Below are 9,936 nucleotides of genomic sequence, written 5' to 3'. Positions count from 1 at the left end.
TGATAGCGGCTCTCAAATCACAATCATCTTTGAGACCTGGTATAAGCACCACTTACCTGATGTCCAAATCCAGCCAGTGTCAGGGTTGGCGATATGGGGTTTAAGCGACACCAGTTACCCCTACTTGGGATATGTCGTAGTGGAGATGGAATTTCCAGAGGTCACAGGTGCAAAGGAGACCCTTTCCGTTCTTGCTCTGATTTGCCCAAGTCCCAAAAGTCCTGAAAAGACCCCTGTGATCTTAGGCATAAATGCAAACCTGTTCCAGAGACTGTCCAAGCTCTGCCGAGAGACCACAGGGGTCTTGCCCATTGCCCAGACTCTTGGCATAAAGACAAAGAACGCCATCATTCACACCGACCAACCAACCACTGAGGGTGAAGAGGATGAAGTGGCATGTGTGAAGTGGATGGGTCCGGGCTTTCTAACCTTACCTCCTGGTGGTAAATGCTGCGCCATCTGTGAAGTAGAGTTGCAGAGGCCTCTGGGTAAAGACATGTTGATGGTTGAGGCATCACCCACTGCTCCATTACCATCTGGAGGAGGTAAGAGGTTGGGCTAAAACTATCCCTTGACAAGTGTCAATTTTGTCAACCCAGGGTTAAGTATGTGGGTCACATAGTGTCCGCTGATGGTGTTGCTACTGACCCTGAGAAGCTAGAGGCAGTCGCTAGGTGGCCTAGGCCCACAGATCTTAAATCGCTGCGGCCATTTCTAGGTTTCTGTGGGTATTACAGACGCTTTATAGCAAACTATTCTGCGATCGTTAGGCCCCTCACAGAGCTGACAAAGGGCTATGCACCCACCCACCATGGAAGGAAACAAGCCCCAGACAAGACCAAGACCTACTTTAAAGACTCAGAACCATTTAATGACCGATGGGATCAGTCCTGCACAGACACATTCAATCGTATTATTCAGTGTCCGCTCAATGCACCTGTACTGGCATTTGCTGATGCCAATAAGCCATATGTTCTACACACAGACGCAAGTTTCAAAGGACTCGGTGCTGTACTCTATCAGGAACATCCAGAAGGGTTGAGACCCGTGGCGTTCGCCAGCAGAAAGTTGAGCTCTCCTGAACAGCGATACCCTGTACATCAGCTAGAGTTTCTTGCGCTGAAATGGGCTGTCATTGATAAATTTCACGACTACCTCTATGGAGCGAAGTTCACCGTATGTACCGACAATAACCCTTTGACTTACGTACTTACCACGGCCAAACTCAATGCGAAAGGTCATCGTTGGCTTGCAGCCCTGGCCACCTATGATTTTGACGTAAAGTATAGGCCTGGAAAAGCAAACATTGATGCCAACATGCTGTCTCGCAACTTACCTGAAGATGGGCAGTGGGATGGCATATCTCAGAACATAGTGAAGTCCATATGTCGGCGGGTGGAAGTGGATGTATCCCCAAATTCGTCCCCAAGGTATGTGGAACAATTAGGAGCTTCGCCAGCCTGTATTCCGGAAGTGTATGCCTTTCCGTCTCAGTTACATCTCGGCTCACTGGAGCAACTATCAAAAGCGGACTTTGACTGCTCAGAAGAGGGATGCTGTGATCAGACGTGTGATTGAGGCAGTGAAACAGGGAGTCTGGCCTAGGAACAAAGATTTAGACACCGAGATGTTACTGATGAAGAGGGAAGTTGGCAGACTTGTGATGAGGGATGGACTTTTGTACAGAGCAAGCAAGAAAGCTGCAGAGGAGGCACTACAGCTTGTGCTGCCTGCTGAGTTCAGAGAAGTGGTGTTGCACTCTCTTCATGACGACATGGGCCACTTAGGCGTGGAGAGGGTAACTCAACACCTAAGAGCAAGATTCTACTGGCCCAAAATGGCTCATGAGGCAGAGAAATATGTGCGGAATTGTGGACTGTGCATCACTCGCAAAACACCTGCCAAGAAAGCCGCCTCCTTACACCAAATCACCAGCAGTGGTCCTATGGATCTCGTGTGTATTGACTTTTGTCAATGGAACCCGATTCCAGAGGCATTAGTAACGTCCTGGGGGTCGTTTCTAGAAAGCATCGTTTGCTAACTTGCGTCGCAACCTTGGTAGTACGCTCCATCGTTCTTGGATTTGGTGTTTCTATAAAGGGTAGTTCGAACTCTCAATCGCAAACAAGGACGCAAAGTTTGGTCGTTTGAACTACTGCCCCTAGGCAGTCGCACTTGTGTCGTTCCTTGGTAGTTCCTGTTGGTGTCCGGAGCGCCTAACCAAAAATCACAACCGCCTAACCAAAATTTGCGAAGTGGATGTTTATCTCGTGACTCAATGATTGATCTATCCTGTAGCTTAATTTTGATTAAGACACTGCTCCCCTACTTGGCTCATTCTTGCTATTTATGTTCATTCAAGTATTGCCTTGCTTTTAGTATTATAATCTTCACAGTCCCTAACAACAGCAGTGTTAAATGGCGTAGTTGCTAAAGCAGATGACTTATTATCCCAACGTTGTAGGTTCGATTTTCTTATGATGTGAGATTGTCCTCTTGCTTCTCGCTGCAGGTGAACTAGTGTGACACGTAGATTCAATTGTTTTTGACTGATGTATTGTACCTATGGTCTCTCGATGTAGAGTAACTATATACATAAATATGTATGGTCAAAACCTGTTGTTGTGTCTCGTAGGCCTACTCTTACTCAGAGATGAAAAGAAGAGATAGGATGCGAACTCCGGCCGAGCGCGCAGTGCACCAACGCGCTGCCGTTAAGCCACGAGACAGTTGATAACCTATGGGATACCCAGATATTTGTCCAGGCTATATTTTTTTTCCAACACCTAGATATTTAACACAAATAATGACTCATATTGGTCTGCTTAAGTTAACTGTTTTATATGCTTGCAATAGGTTTAGGTTTTGGCTGATGGCAATGACAATACCAGCATTAATCACTCGGTTTAGATTAGAAACATGCCGACATAGGCCGTGACAGAACATTTCTAGGGGGTGGGGTATTACACGTTGCCACTGTTTCCACCAATGATATGTATCGCTGCATCATCAACAACGTTGTTGGAACTATGGTGTTCGAACGTCGGAGGTAGCGAATTGCGACACAGGTACGATGCTTTCTGGAAACAGGTGTAACAGTGTCGTTGTTTGGTCGCAAGTTGCGTCGTACCATGGTGGTTGAGCAACGTTGTTGCTAACTTTTCTAGAAACGACCCCCTGGTTGTGACCGATCACTATACCAGATATGCTCAAGCCTTTCCTGCAAAGAATCAGAAAGCCCTGACGGTAGCCGAGATCCTAGTCGAAAAGTATTTTGTTCACTATGGCTTACCTGTTAGGATTCATTCTGATCAGGGAAGAGATTTTGAGTCGAGACTGATAAGAGAGCTGTTGACAACCTTGGGCATACGGAAATCACGAACGACTCCGTATCACCCGCAAGGGGACCCCCAACCGGAGCGGTTCAACCGCACGCTGCTCTCTATGTTGGCTACGTTAGGCCAAGAGAAGAAGAGATCCTGGAGTCAGCATGTAGCCTCCTTAGTGCATGCATACAACAGCACAAAGAGTGATGCGACGGGATACTCTCCTTACTACTTAATGTTCGGTACGGAAGTTAGACTACCGGTAGACCTGTGCTTCAAGACATCCAAAGATGGAACTGAGGAGAGAAATCATTTCCAGTATGTCGAAAGCCTGACACGTGACCTTAACTCACCTGGAGGAGGGGAATGGGAATTATGTGAGGATGCTGTTCATTGACTTTAGTTCTGCATTCAACACGATAGTACCTCTCACCTTGGTCACAAAGATGAAGGCCTTAGGACTAAACACCACCCTGTGTCACTGGATATTTGACTTCCTCACCAACCGTTCACAAGTGGTTAGAGTGGGGGGTCTGACATCTGACTCATTAACCCTCAGCACTGGTGCTCCCCAAGGCTGTGTTTTGAGTCCACTGCTGTACAACATCTACACACATGACTGCAAAGCCAACAGTAGTCATACCTCCATCATCAAGTTTGCAGATGACAGTGATCTTGGGCCTGATTAGTAACAACAATGAACAGCTCTACTTGGATCAGGTTGATGAGGTGGCACAGTGGTGTCAATCTAACAGCTTGACACTGAATATCAATAAAACCAAGGAAATGGTAGTGGATTACAGAAGGCAGCAGCAGAACTACAGTTACACCCCACTAATGATCAGCGGGCAACCTGTAGAGAGAGTCACAAGTTTTAAATACCTTGGTGTCCACATTACTGAAGACCTAACATGGACTGTTAACACTCAATATGTTCTGAAGAAGTCCAGACAACGACTCTACTTCCTTCGTCAGCTAAGGAAATTCAAAGTTTCTACATCCATCATGAAGGCCTTTTACACTTCAGCGGTTGAGAGTGTTCTAACTGGTAGCATCATCACCTGGTATGGGAACTCCACAGTTAGAGATTGTAGTACTCTGCAGAGAGTAGTGCGCTCAGCTGAAGAACTCAACTCCCTGCTCTACAAGATATCTATTCCAGATGAGTACTCCTAAGAGCCCAAAAGATTCTGAAGGACTCTTCTCATCCTAACAATGGATTATTCCTACCGCTGAAATCAAGAAGACGCCTATGTAGTCACAAAGCCAGAACTGAGAGACTCAGGAGAAGTTTTTATCCCCAGGCCATCTGAACTCACACTATACTGACTTTGCACTCGTTCACTCCTCAGCACTCATGACCTCCCCCCCCCCCCCCCCCCCCCCCCCACACACACACACCTACAAGACTTTTAGCACTTTTAAATCCCTCACCCTATGCTATAGACCTTTTATTTATTTTCTTATTTCATCACACGTCAAAACACACACATACACACACACAGACACATATCTGACTTTCTCCAACTTTTGCACATCTCCATAGAACTTTCTATTTATTATTTTTGATTTCTCCTCCATCTACCCATGTCCTTGATTGCCTAGCCTTTCTGCCCCCCACCCCACCCCCATCCCCAACACACACACAAAAAACACACACACTTACATCATCACTGTCATCACCTCACATACATACAGCACACTGCTCGCTACAGTAAGCCTCCTCTACATACTTGCTGCACACTGCCCCCCCCTCCCTACATACACAGCACATTGTCTTCAGGATCTTCTCCAACACACATCCTCTACATACTTACAGCACACTGCTTTCTTATGCAGCCCTTGCCACTTAATCTACTAAACCCCTCTTCTACTGCACTTTTTACCCCCCCCCCCCCCCCCCCCCCCCCACTTTGCACAAATAGGTTGACACCAGACATAATTTCACTGCATTTCTTATTTCCAGTATCTATATGCATGTGACAATAAACTTCCTTGTATCCTTGCAACGAGCCTATCAACTTGCTAGTCAAGCGGCTGACAAGACTCACTTGAGGAACAAGAGAGCCTATGATCAAAAAGTCAGTTTTCAGAACATACAGGAAGGAGACCGTGTTCTTCTAAAGAATCTAGGACTAAAAGGGAAGCACAAACTGGAAAGTCGATGGAGTTCCATACCACATGTAGTAGTAGGAAAGATGCCGAACTTACCTGTATTCCGTGTGAGGCCTAAAGGAGGCAGAGGCGGAGTAAGAACCATCCATCGTGACCACATCTTACCTATTGGGCAATCTGTGAGGATCCCAGTGGCAGGGCTCGAAATTAACGATGTCCCGACGTCCCGGGGACCATAAAAAATGCTTCCGGGACACAATAGAATGATGTCTGGGACAACTCTGGGACAGTAGAAAAAATGGCAAAGCAAATTTCAAAATAGGTACTTTTTGCCTAAACTGTTCACATGGGAATCTAAACGTATCTTTCTCGTCTGGATAAAATGATACAACATTTGACCTGGCGTAACGGACAGCTGGCAAAAGCAGCGTCAGCCAGCTGATCTGTAAATAAGTGGTTTTGTAGCCTACATGCAGCCTTACAACACTGTTTAGGCTACTGCTCTTCAAATCATGGTAGGCTACAATGTTATTTTTGGTACAAATATAGTAAGATACCCAAATGGGCTGGGTGCTTGCGTTTCCTTAGGAATCCGCCATTTAATTGGTTAAATGAATATTAAGTGACGGCGGTAGGCCTAATGGGTCACTTTCTGATATAGAGGTTAACTTACCTAACTAGCAGGCAGGTAAATGGCATTTGTTTTCATGACAGACGAGATGACAGTCCTCTCTGACTAAAACGCTGTGTGTTTTCTGTCAGTGACAGACAAACGTCACCAATATCATGCTGAGCTAAATAGCCTACTGCAACTGCGATTTGACAAAACGATAGTGTTGCAAGGTAGCCTATAACAATGATAACAGTTATTTAAGTTAGCATTTGACATTTCGCTGTGGCAGTTCTAAGGCTAGGGGTGTCCAAACTGCGGCCCGCCACGCACTTTAATCCGGCCCGCCGAGCATTTATTAGTTTATCATAGATCCGGCCCGCCACGCACTTTAATCTGGCCTGCCGAGCATTTAGGTTATCATAGACCGCTCGCTATGTTTTCCATCAATAGACGACGTTGTGGCAACTGCAAACTGCTTTACACTCTTCTTAGAGAACGTTTACAATGTCAAAACAGCTTGTTACATCGGGATAGTTGCAGCAGATCTAACTCCGTTTTGCTACTTTATTTAATTGGGAACGCATTTGAGTGTGCACAAGAGGGTGAGAGCACGGCAGGAGAGTAGCCTATCTGACAGCTTCGTGGTAATTTCCCACGTTAATTGCGTTAAACGTGAAAATAGATTATTGACGCAATGTTTTACAACTCTGTCAGTCAAAACGATGGACAATGAGAACGTCTAGTGCAACCTCAAAAAAGAGCCAAAAGCGCAATCTCTGAAAATGAGTGTTGTGTGAAACAGCAGATGATTAATGTTAATAAAATGGTGTTTAATAAATTGTTCAGATCTGACATGGTGGACCAGAACGAGTTAATTAAGTGATGCAAGTTACTGATTATTATGCTGTTTATTATGTACAATGGGAAAAAAACAAGAACTTGAATTCCGGGACAGTGCCAAGTAGAATTCGGGACAGCTTCGGGACACTGAGAAAAAAAGTTAATTTCGAGCCCTGCCCAGTGGATCAAGCCTGTGAAGAAACCCCTTTAAGACCTAGAACACGTTCAACCCGAACAAGACAAAGACAACCGATTGTGAGTCAAAGAGAAGAAGTCCCAGAGCTGACAGATTCCTCATCTGATGTGGAGTGTGGCCATTCCCATAGATCAGGGATGTCAGTCAAATACATTAGAGGGCCAAAAAAACAAATTTGCTACAAGCCGAGGGCCGGACTGGTTCAATGTTTATTAAAACATATTAAAATGATTGCACGTAACCTATTGACAGGGATGCAAACAGCGCGCCTTTTGGCGGATGCCGCCTTTTCACGGCTGTCTGGGGGACTTGTGTGAACCGTGCAGATCCGACGAGTTTTTCTTTGGGGGGGGGGGGGGGGGGGGGGGGGGGGGGTTGAAGTGTCTGATTATAATTTCATCAAAGTTAATTCTGTATTAAAATGGCTACATAAACACAGCCTACCGTTACAGTTCATGAAACATAGGAAGTGTAAAGCCTATGGTACGGTCCCGCGTCTGCGTCCCGCGCACGTGGCACTGGTGAGCGCGTGACGAGAATTGCGTCATTTTTAAGGCATGCGTCGCGTCTTTGAGTCGACCGAAATTTAAGACCACGCGTCAAAGTGACGCGTAGACTGCGCATGTGTGAAACGGAACTGCTGTAAACACTCCCCTCCAGTAGGTGGACCACATAGAAGAAGAACACTTAAAACCTAGAAACAAACCTAGACAGAAGAAGACTTGTTTGGTTACCATAACGACGATGGAGCAGAACGCATGTCCTCAGTTTGCCTGGCTATCGAGTTACGTGAAACACCACATGGAGTCAACTTAGACCGATGTAAAGCCACAATCCACAGATACATTCTTTAACATTATCTTTAACGGTTACGTTACCATCTATGGTGTAGAACCCAAAGTATTTCAAGACACCACATTTTAGATGAGTTGGGGACGTAATTGTCCGCTCAGGCTGGCCGTTCTGTGCGTTATCTTTCATTGTCGAAACAGGGCATTTTGGCTACTGGCTATTATATTGGCTTGATTTGGTCATGAGCCCTGGATCATAGAGCAATGAATGAGATGGCAAACAATAAAATAAAACTAATCATAGACTGTAGAAATGCGCTACACAGCACTAAAAACCGAATAGTTTATTTATAGTTCGACTACGGATATTTCACGTCATGTTCGAATAAAAAGTGACAGCCCTGCATAGAGCTGACATGACTTTGGATTAAATGCATCTTTTAAAAATGAGCGTAGCCTGTTCCGTATATAATGCGTTATCAATAGTGATTATAATAATAAAGGGAATGTAGCCTACCTCTCCCAGGTGCAATCATTATCACCTACTCCTGAACAATGCTCAACTCAAATCTCGAAACTCACCTGTCAACACTGGATAATGCGTTATCATAATAATAATTGAAGGAATAACCTAGGCTACATCTCGCTCTAAATACACCCATTATCACAGTGAGACATTATACATTATGAACACAAAGAGTTAGGCTACTTCAAAACTTTTATTGACACGTCATAATTACAGGTTTTTGTTTCATACTTTTTGGTATGAGGCAGGTGTGAAGACTCAATACAAATTGAATTGAGGACATCTGTACGCACAACTCTTTCTTACCATGACACTGCTGTGTTTAGAAAAATCTTTACTTTGTATCGCACCAATATTACTGCCCTCGCGGCACCGAGTCACTTAGCTATCGGCACTTAGCTATAGGCAAGCAAGTAGGCTAAGCTATAAGCAAGTCTCTCAGCTATACCAACAGGTGTGCTGTGTGTGTTCTGGTGGATGATCGGCTACGTGGAGCGGTGCGATGGGCCAACTTATCAAAACTTCCCAGCAGACAGGCGAAAGTAGCCTACTCGTGGTGCTTTTTCCTTCGTTAGCTCTCCATTCGTTCAGTGCTCGCACATCCCACGTTCTTCTTTTCTTCAGGCGTTTCAGGCTTCTTTGGTGGTTGTGTCCTACTTTCAGGCTCGACGTAGTGCCCCCAGTTGGTGGGGCAGAGTATCACAGTTAATCCGTAGTCCACAGGCGCTAACCGTAAAGATTTAACATGCATTCAGGACAGCAGAATGTGGAGTATGCTTCACGTCCACGGCAAAAATGACGCACGTCTTGGACACGCGCAAATGTGACGCGGGACCGTACCAGAGCCTTCAGACAACACTAAATCAAAAAGCTGCGCACGTAAAAATCCCATTTGCTGCGCACCATTATCCTACTGCTACGGGGCTGCACTTCACTGCACTCACTGCAAGGATTTAACGTTACATCTATCAGTCTGGGATCCAGTAATTTTGTGTCGTGCCTGGTCTTTTTTGCAAGACAGGTAAGGTTAACCATATTTGATGTCTTCTAATCACATAATTTCTACCATTTGCATTGTGTAATGTTTAGGTTGTCCTAATGTGTCATTACAGTCTTTACAATAACTATGCCAGGTTAGTACTAGGTAGCACACTAGCGCTACATTTTACATGACTAGCAAAAATACAGTTGGATTTTTTTTTTAACCTTGTTTGTTGCGTCAGTCAGTTCAGTTTAGTTCAGTTCCGGACAGACTAGCAGTATTTTGTCCTGTAATATTTTAGTAGCGGCCTAACGTTATATCCAACTCTACCCCCTTTCCAACGTGTAGCCTAATGGTAACGTACTTGTTTAGGCTAGCAGCTTGTTGACGTCTAGTAGCCTAATGAGCCGCTGGTCTAGGCTTTTTCGCAAATGCAACCCGAAGTGACAAGTGACGAACTGACTTATTTTCAATGACACCTACCACATAAGGGCGAGAAACTGATGTGTGGGCTTATCCTAACAGACAGACCGCACTACTGTTGATA

The sequence above is a fragment of the Alosa sapidissima genome, chromosome 1 (genome assembly GCF_018492685.1).
Source record: "Alosa sapidissima isolate fAloSap1 chromosome 1, fAloSap1.pri, whole genome shotgun sequence".
In the NCBI taxonomy this organism is placed as follows: domain Eukaryota; kingdom Metazoa; phylum Chordata; class Actinopteri; order Clupeiformes; family Clupeidae; genus Alosa; species Alosa sapidissima.
Note: the sequence above shows the minus strand (reverse complement) of the source record.